The sequence below is a fragment of the Lytechinus pictus genome, chromosome 12 (assembly GCF_037042905.1).
Source record: "Lytechinus pictus isolate F3 Inbred chromosome 12, Lp3.0, whole genome shotgun sequence".
NCBI classification, from domain to species: domain Eukaryota; kingdom Metazoa; phylum Echinodermata; class Echinoidea; order Temnopleuroida; family Toxopneustidae; genus Lytechinus; species Lytechinus pictus.
The window spans coordinates 8,943,805-8,963,166 of NC_087256.1; the positions used below are offsets into that span (position 1 = coordinate 8,943,805).

Below are 19,362 nucleotides of genomic sequence, written 5' to 3' on the forward strand. Positions count from 1 at the left end.
AAACAGAATCCCTATGCGCTTTGCTTCCAAGTAATTTATAGTCTCATACCAGTAACTTAGAATAAAAACATCAATATTAAAAGGAAAATTAAAAACTAAAATACACCTTCATTTACAGAATAATTTATTAAAACATGAGAAGGTGAAAAGGCAAGTATGAAACCTCACTGGAGAACATCTCCGCTTCTATGGCGTCAGAGGTCATTCGTCATAATCCCCCCCCCACCGGAAAGCTGAACTGAGATTCCTCACACTAAATAAGGCGTATTAGCGATATCAATCCGTAAAGTATACCCTTGAAAAAAGAATTCCACTGAAAATATTAAGATACTCTGATTTTTTTTTTTTTGCTTATTGTAATCTTTTTATAATATATGTTGTAATTTAAACTTTTTTACTTTTTTGGAATCGATTATTAAAAGAAGTATAATTTTGTAAATAACACTGTGAGTGCGTAGCAAACTCAAAATTAATGGCAAGAATGTAAACACAATTCTGAGATCCATAATGTTGGAAATTCTATTAGGCATATGATATAGCTATAGATATTGAAAAAAAAAATGCCTTAATTGACTCCGGTCTGCACTTAATACTTCCACCAAAAAAAATTGCCTGTTGACTTTCATCGGGGAAGAGATATCAGTACGATAGGGCACATTTTTCTCTTCGCCAGGAAAGTGAGGAATGCATGCTGTAGAACTTCGCTGGGGAGAAAGGAAGAGGCCAGTATGAAAGGGGTATACATGTACATGTAGGCCCTATTGTGTTGTGAAAATAAGCATCAAGTTACTTTTACCCTTTTTACACAGGATTTTCTTAACCCCGGACTATCGCTAACCCTGTACTATCCTTAACCCCGTACTATTTTTTTTCCTTTTCACACATGCCAAATTGTTATCGCTAACCCCGGATAAGGAATGCTTGCTTTTCACACACGAAACTCGCTAACCCCGGACTAGTGGTTTTTGTCGATCATTCGTAGTACAAGTACTTCACTCGTACCTTTTTACACACGCTAAAATTTCCTTAACCCCGTACTATAGGTGGGGCTAAATTGCCATTTAGCCCCTAAATTGCCATTTAGCCCCACCTATAGTACAGGGTTAAGCTTAGCCCACTTTCGTTTTACACTAGCGATCTTAACCCCGTACTATCGCTCTTAGCACCGCAATTGCTGGGATAACCCTGCTTTTTTGCAGGGCCAAATAATCCCGTACTAAAGGTGGGGTTAGCCCACTTTGCAAAAATGCTGTGTAAAAAGAAAGTGGGCTAAGCTTAACCCCGTACTATAGGTGGGGCTAAATGGCAATTTAGCCCCACCTATAGTACGGGGTTAAGGAAATTTTAGCGTGTGTAAAAAGGGTATTTCTTATTGTTAGGCTGGCTCTCTCTCCCCCCCTGAAAAGAAAAAAAACTTTGTATCTGCATGTACTTGTCTGACTTAAGGGCCGTCTGCACCATCCCGAAGTTTCAAATTAGCGCGCTATTTCTGATCCGGCAAATTATCCCGATCTGAAAAATCTCGAGATAGTTGGCGGTGCAGACGCAATTATCGCGCTAGTTCGTAGGATTAATCTCGAGATTGCAATCCCAAGTCAACTCGGGTTTATTTGCAAAATAGCGCGCTATTTTACGAATTATCCCGCTAATTCGTCGGTGCAGACGCACTCGAGATTGGACTCGGGGTAATTTATTCATGACGTCAGTCCATAATGCAATTCGCGTTCCACTTCCGCCTTGGTCAAAACATAAACACGTGCGAAAGTCAACTTTATACATGCGAATAGCGTTCATAAGCAACGATGGTGTCCCCACCAGTGAATGGATTTTGGGAGAGACCCCGGGAGAGACCAGACCGAAGGGGGAGGCGCTCATCGCATCAACGATGGTCATATTCAATAACAACACTGACAGCAGTGTTGTCTTATTCCTTCGCAAAATGTGAGCAAATAGCATTTCTTTCCTCCTTCTCCCCCTCTCTCTCTCTCTCTGTCGTTGCCTCCTACTCCGCCATCATATTTCACGAAGAATACATCACTTCTTCACTCGCTGAGCTGAAAGGATTGTTGCATAACACCGGTTGAATTCGGCGAAAGTACTAGTGAAAGGAGTTCATTGCTTGCATATCGCGGGAAGTTATTCAAAAGCGCGGGCCGTTGAAACTCCAAGATCCGAAAGTGCGCATGCCCGGAATATCGGGCTTGTTGCCTCGCTCGAGCAGATATAGCTCCTCGTGGGATGGTGCAGACGGGGTTTCTTGAATCTCGAGATTAATCGCGAAGAGGGCTGATCGGGCTAAAATCTCGAGATTGAGCAAACTCGGGATGGTGCAGCACCGCCTATTGAGAGGTTAGACAAGTCGATTATGTTTTTTTTTAAACCAAAGAAATAAACAACAGAATTGAGATACATTGTACATGTATGTAGGCATATTTACAAGGGGTCAAGGACCAGCAACATGTGTAGTTGTTTACAATTGCTGGCGGAAGCAAGCATCCTCCCTCCCATTTTCTCTACTGGAAATATGGAAACCAGAGCTGTGATGCAAAGTTCAACCAGATTGTGTTAAAACCCTCAATATACAAGTTACTCTACCTGTACATTAGGTGACTAAAAAAGTAATTGTATCCATTTCAATAGGCCTAAATGAATAATATATTTCTAGTGCAAATTGGAAATCATTTAACCCTCTTCTTAAGGCCCAAACATCGGTGGTTTTGAAAACCATTGGTTGAACCCATGTTTTATGCAGACTTCATATATGAATTACGCTTCAATGGAAGTTCACCCTGACTAAAAGTTTATTGTAAAAAAATGCAGAAAAATATTTAAAATATTGGTGAAGGTTTGAAGAATATCCATCAAAGAATAAAAAATTATTAGAATTTTAGTTATATGCGAGCAGCTTTCCTAAACATCATAGGTAAAAATCAATAAAATGTAATTTTCTCAGAAAATTGAACAGGCTTTTATTGTACCTTCAGTATGTCAATACACAAATCATTTCACACCCACTACTAAAAATAAAATAAAATAAAAGATAAGTCATCGATTGAAAAAAAATTATGCATTTTATATTAAATAACGTACTGTACGTGGCAGCTGCTCGTTTATGACGCCACAAATCAAAAACTTTAAATTCTAATAACTTTCTTTAACTTTAAAGATTTTCCTCAAACCTTCATGAATATTTCTTAATCATTTTTTCTGCTGTTTTGAAAACATAGTTTTCGTCAGGGTGAACTTCCCCTTTAAGTTACTATAGATGTATTGAATGTCCAATGCTGATGTGCTTTTGTCTCAGTGTGCCAAATTAATGCCTTTTGCCATTGTTGAGCATGCTATTTTCATGAATCCATTGGTTTGAAGAGTGGACTCATTAATTCTCTCAGAATTATTCTCTTTGTTCCCTCTAATGATGCAAAGAGCTTGACTACTGATTAGTTTGAAAAAAGGGATAGAATTGAGCCCAACTCAACCAGCTAATGCTAAGTTGTTGTAAGATAATTTGTTTTAATTCTTTAATACTATACATTACTTTAAAACCAAACATATATTTTGTATTTCTTATCTTTTTTTATTTTTGCAGTATGACAGGCAGGTGTTTCTCTATGAGATCAACGAGAATATCACCTGCAAGCTATGTAAGGGATACCTCATCGATGCCACCACCATAACAGAATGTTTACATACCTGTAAGTATCAGGACTTCTCTATTTTGACATGAAAACGGTCATGATGGGTCATTGGGGTTTCTTTCAGGTACAGTGTTTGGTTTAAAAGTAGTCTTCCTGGATGCATACTGAGGGTGTGTTCTACATGTATGTCGGTTTCCAAATTTAAACGGCAACATGGATCATGATTGAAAACGTGATTACAAAACGCAGATATAATGAGAAACAAAGGGTGTGTTCAATGTCCACTATTCCTGTTCGTAAAAGTATACGTCTTTCAAATCACCATTCGAAAAAGATGCGTTTGTAAATGTGATCAGCTCAAATTTACGATCTTGAGCATATCATGAATGCGACATTGAACACAATTGCATTTTGAAACGTCTTTGAATTTGCTCTCGCAGTGGAAACCTACACAAACAGGTTCCAGAGGGTCAAACTGAGCACCAAAGCTGCGCTAATGAGAGCGGGAAATTTAAAGACGATCAACATAATAACGGCTTTATATTTTCGACACTGAACGTTACACCGCTGATCTTGTTTGCGTTAGGTGTTGGAATTGAGTTTTCAATCATCAATCGACATTGAACACACCCTGAGTATGCACTGTTTATAAAGGTCAAAGATCAGAATATTTCAGACTTTTTGAGTACTGCTATTCAACTCAATCTCATCTTGGAGTTAATTTCTAAAATACATATAGTGAACATGTAGACATTAATAAGGTCAATTTCCTGTGTGCCATGGCACTAAAACCATGTGGCATTACATATGCAAACAATTCAATCAAATTGAACTTCTGCATGATGATAACCCATATTATTCCCTCGCTGCTACAATCATACAAAATAGTGAAGACTGAAGACTATTTCAGAATTCATGAACACAATTTTTTACATTGATTATACGTACATCCAAACCACAGCTTTTTGTTGGGTTCAGTTTGGAAGTTGGCAAACTTCCCTTCGGCAGTTCGTCAACAGCATCAACTCCAAGTTCCCAGGTCAACTGATATTGGTTACAACAGTCCTGTCATAGTTTTGGATGAAAGCATTGATGAAATTTCATTTTCCTGGACCATGGGTTGTGTTAGCATCGTGTCAGAGTTCTGAGTAGTGATTCTCTATGAAGTTTTGAAAATTGCTTGAACGCACCTCAGTTGTGTATTTTTGTTGTCATGATCACATTCAATTAGGTGTGAAATACCATGCTCCCTTTATCATTGAATATTTAGAATAACAGAAATCAGCTGGAAATACAGCATTTGTTTGTATTACCTTGAAGGGAATTGCGAACTGAATGAAAATTGGGTGTCCCATTATGAGTCTTCAGCCATTTAAAATATGTTTCATATTTATAAAGAAATAGATAAATTACTTTGTGATGTTTTCAGTCAGTGCTTTCAGGATATTGTCGCAGTCATACCTTTATATTTTTTTTGAAAATCTAACTGATTAAGAACAATTAATGGTGTAGTAAACTACTGTACATTGTAGTTAAGGACTGTAATTCTTTAAAAGAAAGAAGAGAAAAGAAAGAACACAAATAGACAAATACATGTTAATACTACATGTACATGTAATAATAATACACTGTAATAACGGTATGTTTACCTAGGGTAGCCACTTCAGTTCCGAAAACTGTTCTCCCAGCGGGCCCTGCTATATGTATTAATTACCCTGGCTAAGCTAGGCTACCTATTCAGGTGCACACAGCTCTTTGAGGAATTACTTTCTGCCAGTACCCATTTACCTCACCTCGGTCGAGTGCAGCAGACTGTGGATGAATTACTTGCTGAAGGAAACTACGCCATGGCTGGGATTTGAACCCACGACCCTCTGTTTCAAAGTCCAGAGACTAATCCACTGGGCCACAACGCTCCATGTACACATTTTGTGTTTCAAGAAATTGTTCATTTGTTCACTTGAAAATAAACTCTCATTTCAGATATATAGGCTTAATATACATGTGAGCCTCTTGCACTAAAGCTAATAATTTTAAATCCTGTCTGGATCAGAGCATCTTGATAAATCATCTGTATCCTATCCTGGACCGAAATAGCATCTCTCTGGGATTGTTCACACAAGGGGAATTCTATGCGTACAGTATCTCTTGCACACATGTACATGTAGGACCCTACTATACATGTACAAATGTGCACAGGAAAACTAAAAACTGAAGAAAAAAATCAAGGTCAAACATTAATATCTTTGTTCTTTCTACAAAACTAAGTTTCTCATCTTTGTAAAAACACCATCTGAGTGCCCGGGGGGGCCAGTCAAATATATTGCTGTAAACACGCGTGACCAAAAAAACGTGTTTAAAGGGGTGTTTTTTCAGTTTTGGACGCGGTCCGCGCGTGGACTCGTTAAGGTCATCAAAAACACTGATTTTCAAGAAAAAGGATGGTTTTGAAAGACTGGTCAATGGTCAATCGCGGGGTCAAACGTATTTAGGGTATGTTTTTTCCCCCAAAGCTTTATTTTTAAGACTAGCCAAACGTGTTTAGGGTATTTTTTTCCCCAAGCTTTTTCCCCGGGGTCATATGATATTTTGGCAACAACTTATTTAGGGGCAAAAATGTGTAAATAAAGCCCACGAAAAACTTTTTTAGGGGGTTATTTTGCACACAGAGAAAAACTCGTTTAGGAGGTGTTTGGAAATTCCTTGGTCACGCGTGTGTACAGCAATATATTTGACTGCCCCCCCCCCCCCCCGGGCTGAATGCTGACAGTAAATTACACAAAAAGTTGTGTTATCACCCTAGTTAATGTATTTTATAGAGAAAATGCAGTCTAAAGTATGGGTAACAACTAACAAGCCAATGTACCTACAAGTTATTTGTTTTGTGACATTTAATGCGTTATGGAGTCTAAATCTCTGGTCGCCACTCTTTGTACAGTGAGTGTTTTTTTTCCACACTCCTGCACCTCTGCTGCAAACAAATATTGAACGAATTTCTTAGAGTCATTGGTTTTATTTTCAAAGATCTGCTCGTTGATTGACAAAAGAAATGATTTCTAAAATAGTAACATATTAAAATTAGCATGCATACTTTGCAAACAAAGGTAAACAATCACGCCTACATGTATTTCCAATAAAGGGTCTGTGTTTGCAGACTAATGATAAACACAGATCATCTGTGATCACAGTTGTTTGAAACTGATCTCTCAAGTGAATCCTGATTGCTGTGAAATATGGAAACATGCAGAACATAATGCATGAATGAAATATGAATAACATAAGGGGATTGTTAACATTGACAGGTGTTTATAATTACCATGATCAAGACTAATGTTGGCATCAATTCAAGTTTATCATCACAAGAAGTATTTTGACTACATGTACATTTTAGTATCACATGAAATTGGGCGTGTTCAATTATTGATTTACTTACCGTATAAAGTACAGTGTACACACAAACATGAAATCACAAATCAAAATGCAAGTTCCTAGCCAAATGAGGGTTAGCGTTCAATATTTTTCTAACATAGAGGCAGATTATCCCTTATTTCAAAACCAGCCTTCCACATTCTTGTGTTTGCAGTTTTACACTTTTCAAAGTATATTCAAGATTTTTGTACGTAATATTAAAGGGTTACCCTTTTCAAAGATTTACATGTACATGTAGTTCTTTACTATGCTTTTTTTTTAAAGAATGGGTCATCACTCCAAAAATGTCATGTTTTTCAACCCCCTATTAAATTTACCTTTCTACTAAAAATGGTCATCACATTCATGAAAAAAAAAATTCTTTATTGTCATTCAGACCAACTCAAAAGTTTGAGAATACCAGATATTATCTGATCAAAAAATTTAAGATGATCTACCCCGATTATACCAGATGTTTTTGCCAACATGAAAGCAAAATACTTGGAAATATTCCTGAGAGAAAATACCCGCTAAATACATGAATTAGGTAGACCTACTTTTCAAAATTCTGAGAACGTATGCAGATTGCAGATATTCTCGCAGTGTCAAAGCATATTACTTTCTCAACCCAGGGAGTAGTTGGGCATGGGCACCATACATGTAATGCTGAGCTAACGATTCGGAATCGTGTACCTTGCCTTCCGTCAGACCGTACTGTGCATAATTGTAACTGATTGGGTCTGTTTTGTATCGATATGAATTATCATGAATGTGGAAATAAAGTATTTTTTAAAGGCCTGAACAATTTCTCAAATTTACAGCTATTCTGGTGATCGAGTTAGTCTGAATACACCTCAAAATCTCTCTATCTTCAAGTATTTGTGCAGCCTTGTTGAACCCAATGGAAGGAGTAAAGCCGAGATAATATGTGTGTAAACATGTAGACCTGTGTTCTCTGACTTTTGGCTTGTTGACAGGGGTTAGGACCGAGCTGTAGAAATGGCTTAGGGCAGGATATGCCATATTTAGCACACTTCAATTAAAGGGCCTAGATGATCGTTTGATACCGAAACAGAATGCAACAATTCCCTGTACATGTGTACATACATTGTCGGCTGCATAGCATGCTCAACAAACCCTTCCTGGTATTGCATCTAATGCCCAGCTGATTTCACTTGGGGCGTGTTTATACTTCCACTTTTCAGGCCAGAATCAGCGTTTTCATACGTGATTAGTCCAAAACATGGGTGCGTCCATGCTTACTTTCATTCAAATGACGTTTCAGAACGCTGATCATAAACTCACAAAAGGGTATGTTTAAAAACATTGTTTGACCAGAATCAGGGTTTCTGGGGAAGTACAAACAGAACCACGATCGTTAACGTGTTTAACTGATGTAATTTGGTACATGCTTCCGGCGAGATGAAAATCCGCGGGCAAATTCTAACGGACTGATACCTCCACGGAATTACCTCTCATCTCCTTGGTTTAAATCATGGCCAATGTACATTTGCATGTGTGATTTACTACTCATCTAATTTGTCATCACGATGTATGTTGAGGTATTTACAAAACCCCGAACATGAGTTATATGGTGAGGAGACATCGCTGAGCCAGGAGCCCCAGGAGCATGAACAAATAGATGTCTTATTATATTCTTACGTATGATTTAATATTCTTTATTTTGTCTTATTATCCTCACCATGGTGGAAATTATATGGCTATGTCAAGTAGCTCCATGCAATTACTTAAAGATCGGAAATTGTTTGAAGTTTAAATAATAGTCGACCATTTAAAAACATTTGGGGGAAAAAAGCTTTCGAAAAATGGCGCGCCTAATTTAACCTCGCTTTCCGGCTCAACGAAATTATGATGCGAAGCCAGCTGCAAATCACTATTTCGTCTCTGAAAAACGAAGCATAAACAGCACTCCAAGGCCATGTTTATGCTTCCACTTTTCAGGCCAGAATCAGCGTTTCCAAACGTGATAAGTCCAAAACACGGTTGCGTCCATGCTAACTGTAATTTAAACGCTGTTCCAAAACGCTGATCGTAAACTCATAAAAAGGTGCGTTTGTAAACGTCATTTGACCAGAATCAGGCTTTCTGGGGAAGTATAAACAGAACCACGATCGTAAACGTGTTTAAATGACGTGGATCATTTGGTACATGCTTCCGGTGAGATGAAAATTCTCGGGCAAATACCGTCGCATTGCTCCATGGTCGCATGTTACCTCCACGGAATTACCTCTCATCTCCCTTGTTTTGCGTGTGTAGTACTATTACTATAGTATTACTCTTCCAATTTGTCATCACGATGAACGTTGAGGGATTTACACAAAAAAAACCTGGAACATGAGTTATAATGAGGAGACATTGCCAGATGCCCCAGTAGCATTTATAAACAAATTGATATTTTATTATTTTGTATACTTAATATTCTTTATTTTTTCTAATTATTATCCTCACCATGGTGGAAATTATATGGCTATATCAAGAAGCTCCATGCAATGACTAATATATCGGAAATTGTTCGATGTTTATATAACAGTCGACGTACCTTCCCCCTAACAACACTCGGAAAAAAAACTTTCGAAAAAGGGCGCGCCCAATTTGACCTTGCTTTCCTGCTCAACGAAAATTATGATGCGAAGCCAGCTGGAGATTGTGATTTCGCCTCTGAAAAGTTAAGCATAAACAGCACTCCCAGAACCAAGTTTACGATCGGCGTTTTGAATCGACGTTTGAAAACACTGATCCTGTCCTCGCGATGGAAGCATAAACACACCCCAAGAATGATTTGCGATCTGAAACGCTGATTCTGTCTCCCTAATGAAAGGATTAACACACCCTTGCTGGAAGCTCCTTGGTTCAAGTGACTTTCTTATCTAGAATCATACTCTGGCCATATTCAAGTGATTTTTCTTTGGTCATAACATTATCATGAAAGACTGAAAAAATTCTGCTGTGGAGTAAATGTCATTCATGATTCCACAGCAGGCCTCCTGGTTCTGATAGAGTGTACAGCATTTTGCACAATCCAGGAGGCCGTTCTCACTGTACGCTTTCTACTGGAAACCGATTCAGGAAACCAGTTTGGAAGATCGCTTTGCTAGCTTTCCCACTTGATCTCACGAAAGTGGTTTTCAAAATCACTTCACGTAAAGCGATCTTGTTGCTATGGAAACGCTCTCAGTGGGTTGACAGGTTTCGCGTGAAATTCGAAAACCGCAGCGTACATGTAGGCATTCTACACCTGTCGTGTGGAAATGTGCGAAGATCGCTTCCCGAAGAACGGTTGTGTCCTCGCTTACACTAGAACCAGTTTTAACGAGGCAAAGCGATCTTGAAAACTACATCGCGAGGTGGTTTTCTGAACCGGTTTGGAAGATCACTTCCAAGATTCACTTCGACCGTTCTTACTACACGTTTATAAACTAGTTTCCACTAAACTGGTTTTAGGAAGGTAGTGAGAACGGTGTCCAGGGTGACCTACATGTACAGTATACATAAAGGCTTACCTCTTGGTCAAACTCCACATTGAATGGGCTTCAAACAAGGGAAAATCAGGTTTGATAAAAAAAGAAATTATTCTGGCTTGTACTCGATATCAGTGTTTTTTTTATAATTTCAGTTTCACTTTTAATATGTGATTCTCACTTTAGAGAAGATCCATTGAACTCTCCTATGGAGTATGGAGGGATTACATCCTCAGCTGCCAAGGACCTTTGGAATATGATTGTAAGGTTGAAAATTTTTATTAGGGTTAGAAAATAATCTAAGTTCAAAGCAGCAAACTCAATCATCAGCCATCAAACCAGAAGGGAAATAAGTGAAAATGAAGTGGAGATGCAAAATGAATTGAACAGAAACCAAAGAAGTCTGGTAGTGCACTGATTTAATCTTTGGGCTACTTTGCCTTGCCTAAACTCATGTTCAAAGTGCAATTTACATATATATTTGAATAAAGTAAAGTCAACCAATCAAAATAAAAAGAATGGAAGGGTCGAGCTAAAATAAAAAGAATGGAAGGGTCGAGCTAAAATAAAAGAGTCTAATTCATAAGATAAACCAATAAGAACATGAAGATGACGAAGATGTCTTGTGATTATGTAATAATGGAAGTAGAAACTAAGGAGACAGGTGAGGGATGGAATGAGTGGAACACCTGAAGAGATAATAGAGAAGGAATGAAGATGACAAAAGAGAATCAGAGGAAAGGCATTCAGAGTAGAATGAATGAATGAATGACAAATGAATATCATTAAACTTAAATAACTTAAGTTTAGACTACAAGGCCAGTGCTGAAAAGAAACACAAATGAACTAAATTCTAGACAGAACAGAAATGGAAAACAGCTGTGAAGAAAACACAAGTTAAAAGAAATCACCAAAATGGGAAAATGACAAAATGACCATCATACATGATCAATTTCTCATTCCATTTCTTTTGTCATTTCTTTACATGCATGTTCGGTATTTCATTATGGTTGAACTTTACACAAAGTTGAGAATCCCATTTAAAAAAAAATATAGCGTGAATCCTCTTGCCGAAAGTTAAAACAGACACTGAACATTTCAAAGAAATTGCTGTGAAGGAGTATACAGGGGTGGCACCAGAATATTTTGTTTGTAGGGGTGTGAAAATAACCTTCATGTATATATGTCATACAGTATGTATTCTCAATTCCATTATAGTGATAAACAAGACCAAGATCTCTTCCTTCCTTTAAATTCTCTCTTTTTCCTCTTCTTTCCCTTTTTTCAGCACTACTTGAAAAATCGTTAGGTCAGTGGCTGCCCATGGAAGTGCACATGTACATCTCTTTTTTTAATTTTGTACATGTAATATCTTCTTTTTTTTTACATGGAACTGGAAGAGAAGTTTTCTCATTTGTGTCACTATGAATATTCCTACCTAGCTTGAGATAGCTAGAGACTACATGTAGCTTTCAATTATAAAAGATCGATCCATGTTTCGAGCAACAGAGGCAACCTAATCTTCAAATACGGGCAATATGCCGACGATGCCCGATTCCAGCTCCACATCCTAGACTTGTTGTCATGGCAACCAGGATGATGACAAATGAGAACAGAAGGTCTCATCTGTTCTCTGACTCGGGCTCCTCATCAATGTCTTGAATTATTCATGGTGTGTTCTCTCGGATTTTAAGATCCCCACCTCCATAATGAGTTGGAGGGGATAATTGAGAGATAAACAGAATAGAGGAGAGATGCATCAGGAAGTATAGAGGGAAAGAATAAGGAAGGGATGAATGAGGAAAGAAGGAGGACACACAAAATGGATGTATAGAGGAAGGTAGAAAAGCAAGAAAAGAAGTCAAGAGAAGTAGAAAGAAAAGAAGAAATACAGTGGAAGCTGTGTGAATAAGGAAAGGAGAAAGGAGAGGGAAAGAAAGAAGCAGAAAAGATAGTGAAAGAGGGAGGGAGAGAAGAAAGAAAGAAAAAGAGAGAGAAATGGAAATTCAAGATAAAAAGAATTGATTATGAGATATTGATGAAAGTAGAATTACGAATTTAGTGTGTCGTACAAATATGTAATTTTTTTCTGTCTTGGGGTCCTTGTAATCATTGATCTAATATTTCTTTCCTTTTTTTTGTATTTCATTTCAGTTTGTAAAAGTTGTCTTGTGAAATATCTGGAGGAGAATAATACTTGTCCAACATGCAGAATACTTATACATCAAAGCCATCCACTTACATACGTAGGGTAAGTAAATAAATTGTCAATCCTATATCCCCTTTGAAGACTAGTCAAATGGATTCAAAAAGTCTTATTTTTTAAACTATTTTTTCTATATAATCAAAGCTAAAACATGCTATGTGTTTATATACTGATGTAGGCCTCCATGTGTGTATTTAACCATACTCCTTTCCTCCATGATTTAAATGTTGAGATGTGTAATCCTCCAGCAGAAATTTAATCGCTGCTCCACACATGTAAAGTGCACAATCTCCACTCCCTAGGGAGTATTCTGGCCAGGTAGAGTGATTGTTTGCTGTAGCATGTGATAGACCAAAACAATATTGTTATACAATAATGTAATTTAATTTCTTTGTCTCAATTTTAGACAAATACATTCACCATGCTCTTTTTTGTTTGCATTTTCCATATATGAAGCTATTCTGTTTTAAGATGATTTTCCTTGAATAGAGGAACTACATAGGGGAGTCTTGATAAATGTTTCTATCAAAGAATAGCTAAAGGCGGTGCTGCACCAGCCCGAGTTTGCTCAATCTCGAGATTTTAGCGCGATCGGCCCTCTTCGCGATTAATTTCGAGATTCAAGTAACCCCGTCTTCACCATCGCAAGAAGAGCGATTCCTACTCGAGCAAGGCATCGATGCATTATAGTCTGACGCCGTGAATAAATCTCTAGTGCGTCTGCACCTGCGAATTAGCGGGATAATGTATAAAATAGCGCGCTATTTTGCAAATAATCCCAAGTTGACTTGGGATTGCAATCTCGAGATTAATCCTACGAACTAGCGCGATAATTGCGTCTCCATTACAAATAATCTCAAGATTGTTCAAGATTGGGATAATTTGCCGGATCAGAAATAGCGTGCTAATTTGAAATCTCGGGCTGGTGCAGACGGCCCTTAAAATGGAGTCAACTCCTCCCCTGTTTAGTTCTTAGTAGATAATTAGTTCCAAACAAATATTACAAGTGTGGGATGGTGGATGTCCTGTTCAATCAGATATCACTTCCAGTTAGCTTCACTTGAAGTTTGTGTGGAAGGAAGTCAAACATTTGCAATTGTGGGGGGGGGGGGGGGAGGGGGGCATGTTTTGGACCTTTAATTTCTATTCCTTTTCATATTGATTGAAGTATGAAAAAAAAAGTTTTTGTGTTTGATTATGATTTTTTTTTTTAAATATAGAGTAACTATATTAATTATTTTGATAAACAGATTTGTCAAAGTTTGAGCAAAATATACGAATAAGAAGTTGTCACACGTGTAAGAACTTGTGAAGAGATTTAAAAATTATTCAGAACATGTACATGTATTTACTGTGATATAGTACAATAATAAAGCTAATTTACACTGTATGTTTGCTTTTGTTTTCTTCTATTAAACTTTTAGTTGTAAATTGTTTAATTCACTTTATGGGTGTATTCCACTGTTATCAAATTTAAACGCAATGGCAAAAAGAAGCTGCTGAAAACTGCTTATCTAATAAAAGAGAGCCAATGGAGTAAATTAGAAAGTCAAAAAGGGGCCTAAGGTTTAGATCCTAGCAGAATCTTTGTCGGAGGCAAAATTTAAACAGCAACATAAATCATGATTCAAAACACAATTACAAAACATATACATGTACATGCAAGATAACAAAGGGTAGTTCAATGTCACCCATCCCGCAAAAATATTAATTGATTCAGGACTATATTTTTACAGGGAAATGCTCTCAAGCACTTTCATACTTCATCAAAAGTTGTCTATTCTTGTATCCGCCAACGTGAACAACGCTGCATGCCTTTAAAGAGAAAGCCCAACTCTATGGGGCGAGTTGGTTCTAATAATAGCAGAAAATCAAATTTGATTCAAACCCATCAAAATGTAATATCTACTTTTAATGTTGTCATTATTTTTTTCTTAAATGCCACACAAGAGCTGCTCTATCATATTTTGTGCACTTTATATAATTCATGTGTAAGAAAAAATAAATTGCCATTTTCGATAAAAATTTAATGATGATACTGTACATGTACATGTAGGGGGTCTACATGTTCAGTCTACATGTAATGTCCAGATCATTTTTGAATGAGGACCAGCCCAAAAAAATTGAATTAGATTTAAAGCTCAAAGATCTGAATTGAAACTGGAGATTTATTTTCATTCAAATCCTTTGAGATTTAGAAGTAATCGTTAGGATTTTTGATGGATTTGTTCCGATTGGCTCTATAAAGAAAAACACAGAAAATGTACTTGTATACTAAATCAATTACTGTAGTATACTAAAGCAATTAGTATATTTGTGTACCCACCGAGTTTCATAGCACGCCATTACTATGAAAATGATACTATGCCGTGAAAATGATACTATTTTGTTTTCTAGATATGACGTCATTTTCTCTTGTTTTGTTTTCCTGTGAAGGCGGTGCAAGGCAGAATAGACAGGAAATTAAGTGTTGAAATCTAAATGATCTACACTTCATTCATAAAGTTATTGTATTTTTTCTACAGTACATTCAATATAGGTTATGTATTAAGAAAAAATAACAAGCAACTGGAACTGTAATAGTTTTGTGTGTTTCTGTTTTTATTGAGTTCCAAGCATATTTTAAAAACTGGGTATCTACTGGTTCGACATGAATACATGTAGGTTGGACCGGTAGAAAAAAAGGGTAAGTGCGGAGCCCTGTGTATAATGGGGCGCCAAGTGTCCGTGCTAAATTCCGTCCAATTCACGCCATTTCGTACACAAAATATGTTTTTATTCAGATGAAAATCATTTCGTCATGATGCAGTTTCATTTCGTATACAAAATTTATTTTTTTCTTCACACAAAATGAATTTCGTTGAGACGAAATGTAATTGTGTGTACAAAATGAATAATATACCATACGAAATGAATTTCATCGAGATGAAATGTAATTGCATCTACAAAATTCATTTGGTACCATACAAAATGAATTTTGCTATAACGAAATGTACAAAATAGGAGCACCAAGTAGTCAATGGAAAATTCTGTCCATTGTACTCCATTCTATACACAAAATTTGCTTTTACTCATACGAAAAACATTTTGTCATTACGCAGTGTAATAACGTTAACGAAATTCATTTTGTATGGTCACACAAAATGATACAAACAAAATGGAAATAGAAGAGGGGAAGATTAAAAAGAAAGAGAGACAAAAAGAAGTGATAAAGAGAGACAGAGAAATATGACGATTAAAGAACCAAGGACAAAAAAGTAAAAAAAAAGGAAACATGAAATGACATTTCAAAGCGATATTGAATATTCCACTACATGTGTCTCATCGCTTTGCCTCTCGCACAAATGACACTACCATAACGGCTTGAGCAAGGCAGCCAATCATCGCCTTCTTACATGTATTCCCCCACTTGACAGAGCGTGTGTAAATGCCGTTTCGGACACAAAATAAATTTTTTGGACACTTGGCGCGCCAAGTGTCCAATGGAAAATTCATTTTGTTTTACAGAATAGATCTTCGTATCGCAATGACAAACTTTTCGTACCACAGGAAGTTCATTTCGTCGTCGCAATCAATTTCGTTATAGCAAAAGTCATTTCATATCCGTACAAAATAAATTTTGTTGACTTATTACACTGCGTAATAATGAAATGTTTTTTTGTATGAGTAACAAATTTTGTGTACCGAATGGCGTAAAGGGACACTTGGCGCGCTTATTTCGTACATGAAATTACATTTCGCATGGTACGAAATGAATTTTGAAGGCGCAATTACATTTCGTTTTGACGAAATTCATTTCGGTGACAAAACATAAATTTTGTACATGAAATAAAACTGTGTCATGATGAAATGATTTTCGTCTGAATAAAAACATATTTTGTGTATGGAATGGCGTGAATTGGACGGAATTTAGCATCGGACACTTGGCGTCCCATAGTGTACATGTATGCTCATGACTGGTCACATGGTAGGGAGGGGGTATGGAAGGGGTGTGTGTGAGTGAGCACACCCATTAGCAAGCAGATATATGATGACTTTTACAGAATCCTTACAAGTAAATAGGCTTACTTCTTTTGTGAATGTTCTTTTGGCTGAGAGAATCCCTAGCATGAAACGGAGTGATTCTACACACATGCATATTGTGTTCTTGAAGTAAGGAGCTCATTTTCTACTCAAGCTCTTGAGCACACTAGTGGATAAAGTATCCAGCATTATAAGACTTTTATCAAAGATAAGTGCTTGTGCAATGTACATGTAAATGGAGAACACAATACAAAAGACATTGTCGCAAACTACAGGCAATTGCTCGGATACTATGATTTACTAATTTTCTCAAAGGCAATTTTTAAAAACCCTGTACATGTACATCAGTGGGGCTATTAAAGTGGTATTAAGCTAGCCCCATGTTTAGTCTGGACCTCTGGGGTAAAGTTTAGTCCATTTTCTTTTTTAAAATCTCACAATGTTTTTGCAAAGTGGGCTATTACCTCACCTGTGGTGATTCAAACATTAATTACGTACATAGTACGGGACTATCTGGCCCTGCAAATTAGCAGGTTAACACTTGTCAAGCAATCATGGTGGAAGGCATGCAAGTCCGGGTTTTCTGATTTGTGAGAACAGAAACTCAGCCAAGCCAAGGAAGGGGCTCCATTTATGATTGTAGTTATGATAGAAAATTATGCGAATGATATAAATCCCCCCTTTTTTTGGGGGGGGGGGGGGGAGGTACATGTACATGTACATACAGTATTCAATTTACTTGCACATGCATGTAGAGTAGATAAAAGTATTGTCTTCATGTACCAGAGAAGCAAGTGGATCCATTCAATCAGCTGTGAGCTTGTTTAGAATACAGATTTTGTTTGGAGAATTTTAGTGAGCACATTATATTACACACATTTTCTGTTCTATTAAAATTTAGACAGGAACAAGAAAATATTTTTGAGTATATTGTAGAAATATCTGTACACTGTACACTGTACATGTATTTAGCAAACAGTGACTTAAGTAGTCATGAGTAGGCACTGTTCTGTTGTGATTCAATCTTTGATATTGAAAAAAGAGAACCTGTCATGAAATGAATGTCCAGTACCCCAACATTAAAATGAAGGAGGAGACCGAAGAAGAGAAGGAGGAGGAATTAGAGAGGGAGGGAGGAAGGAAGGAATATTCCACCGCCTAACGGGCTCACGCCACCAACCCGGCAGAAGCTCATTTAGCTAACAACCCTGAACACATTGAGCGAAAAGCTGTAGTGGCTCTTTCCCTTTGCCTTTTGTCTTGTGAGAGAGAGCAACATCGGGTTGCAAGGAGGGAATGGGAAAATGATGATGCAGTCCATCACCCCAGGCGTGATATTCTTCTGGAGGAGTACTAGAAAGGGTTTTCTCATCATTCAACTTTACTCTATACATGTACATTCATACTCCTCCCTATTCTTACAGCCAAGACAGTGTAATTATAAGGTTCGCTGACATGTTGTCATGGGTTGCGTTAGCCATCAAGTCATTATGCCTGTGCTATGGTTTTAAATTTCCCACTAATCATTTGACCCCACTGAAAATATTCCCATAACGTGAAAAACGTAATATTTTTTTTCATGTACATGTAGCTCACTAGCCAAATTTCTACAGTTTATATTTGAATAGACCCTGTATGTGGGAGTTTCAGGGCTCTGTAGCCGTGTAGGGCATTTTAGGGGTGAATTCACACGAAACCCCATGTAATTTTTTCCCTGACTTAGCAACAAGATTGCTTTACGTGAACTGTTTTCATAATGCTACGGTCACAAATACCTTCACAAAGGCCATACAAACGATTTACTTTAATAGCAATAAATGGTATAGAATCGTTCATGCAGTCTTTGTAAAGGTAAGAGGTATAAATTAGTTTATAGGAGATCGGGGGGGGGGGGGGATGAGAATGTTCATGATGCTACATATCTTTAAAACTGGTTTCCTGGGGAGCGTTTCATCAACATTTTTGTCCGACAAGTTGTCATATCTGACATCTTTCATTGATTCTGATTGGCTGAGAGGCACTGTTACTATGGTGCCTGTCGGATAACAGGATTGATTTTTTTCATGAAAGTAGTTCAGAAAAGTAGATGGAACAGGGTCTTAAAATTTAGTGTGAATTTCCTATAAAATTCTATGAAATCCTAAAGCAGTACATTTTATATTTATTTATAGTTGATCGAAGACATGTAGATTTGAAATATCACAGGCATCGTCACATGCATTATTATGCTATTTGAGAGGAATATGATGACCAGTCCTTAGTAAAATATATACCGGTACTCACTTGAATATCATGAGCCAACAGGCAACTCAAATTGGGAAAGCTCTCTGCTGACCTTACTCTGAACATAAATCAAGAATTACAATATCTTTGTATTATACTGGCCATTTCATGTACAATGTAAGCCCACTCTGTAGAGGATTGAAAAATTAAAGACAATACAGTAGGCTTATATAAACTTTGTGAGCATATAAATCAGAACATTTCCACTTTAGGATATTAAAGATATGTAGATAAGGTATAGAGAAAGAGAAAGAGAGAGAGAAGGGGGGGGGGGGGGGAGGTGCAATAGAAAACACACAGTGAGTCAGTACTGTACATGTATATT

The 19,362-nt window shown here is 37.2% G+C and overlaps 1 long non-coding RNA gene across 1 annotated transcript; it reads left to right on the forward strand.

Annotated features, from left to right (window-relative positions):
* Positions 1-3,588: 3,588 nt before the first annotated feature.
* Positions 3,589-12,721, forward strand: LOC135156128 (uncharacterized). Its single transcript, XR_010295272.1, has 2 exons — positions 3,589-3,695; positions 12,680-12,721. It is a non-coding gene; the product is annotated as an uncharacterized LOC135156128 (long non-coding RNA).
* Positions 12,722-19,362: the final 6,641 nt, after the last annotated feature.